The sequence below is a fragment of the Lolium rigidum genome, chromosome 5, assembly GCF_022539505.1.
Source record: "Lolium rigidum isolate FL_2022 chromosome 5, APGP_CSIRO_Lrig_0.1, whole genome shotgun sequence".
NCBI lineage: Eukaryota > Viridiplantae > Streptophyta > Magnoliopsida > Poales > Poaceae > Lolium > Lolium rigidum.
This window is the reverse complement of record NC_061512.1, coordinates 5,471,480-5,472,635: the sequence shown is the minus strand read 5'-3', so window position 1 is coordinate 5,472,635 and position 1,156 is coordinate 5,471,480.

Genomic DNA, 1,156 nt, shown 5'->3' with positions numbered 1-1,156 from the left:
TCAGGCAGCACTGCAAGTGCAAATTGTGTCTGATTCATGCAATTTCTGCAGTTGGCAAAAGTATCAAACAGCAGCAAAGATGAGCGCCTCAGCTACAGTCTAACCGATGGCAGTGAGCATAAAGAACGAAAAGGTTGGTACTGGAGAAGTAAACGTCTAAGCTGATCAGTGGTGTTGAGCAGGTGATCTATCTGTCTTCCTCTTCGAACTTCATCTTCTATCATGTTCCCTGTCTAGTAGTACTATCCTGTTACTGGTGATGGTGATGGGGAGGCAAAAACTTGATTGATTGGGAGATCAGTCAGTACGAGGGGGTGGCCAGGGCCAGCTCGGTGCCCACGCCGCCACCGCAGGCGTCCATCGCCGTCTTCTTCACTTCCGGAAGGTCGGCATTGGCACCGCACGGCAGCGGCAACGACGAGTCCTGCGCCGCGTGCCGGAACTGCAGGTCAGGGCCGGAGCCAGGCTGCGCTGACGCCTCTAGCTGCATGTCGATGTCCCTGGGGCTGCAGTTGGCCGACGGCGGCAGAGGTGGCTGGACCGGCGAGTCCGGGGCGGGCAGGAGCAGGAGCTTCGCGGAGGAGGCTTTGGTGGAAGAGGCGGACTGCGGCGTGGGCGGGAGCTCCAGACCGCCATCCGTCAGGTACTCCTCGTCGTCCATGACCACCGTCCGGGTCGCAGGCGACGACGGCGGCGCCGCCTCCGGCCACTGGAACGCCCCCTGCGGCTTGCAGATCCGCACGCTGCACTTCCTCGACGTCCTCTTCCCGCCGGCACCGCTGCTGGTATCATCGTCAGCGAGCTGGTCGCCTGCACCGACAACGGCCAAGGCAGCAGCATTGACCGGTGCCTCACGGCCGGCGTTGCTCTCTTGCTTCTCATCTTCGCTAGACTCCTTGGCACACAGACGAAGAGGACCAGCCTGTTCGGCTTCCATCAATTGCAGGTGCTGCTCCTGCTCTCCATCATTCAGAAACTGCAAGTCATCCTGTTTCATATGTACAGACCAATGCAATTCAGGTTCAGCTTTGCATCATTAAATGATTCACAGTAAACTATACTGCTAAAATGTAGCCAGGCGCAGATTTTGATGCAATGCTAACATAACAAGAAATCAGAAAGTTATGCATATATACAGTCCAATGCAATTAAGGTT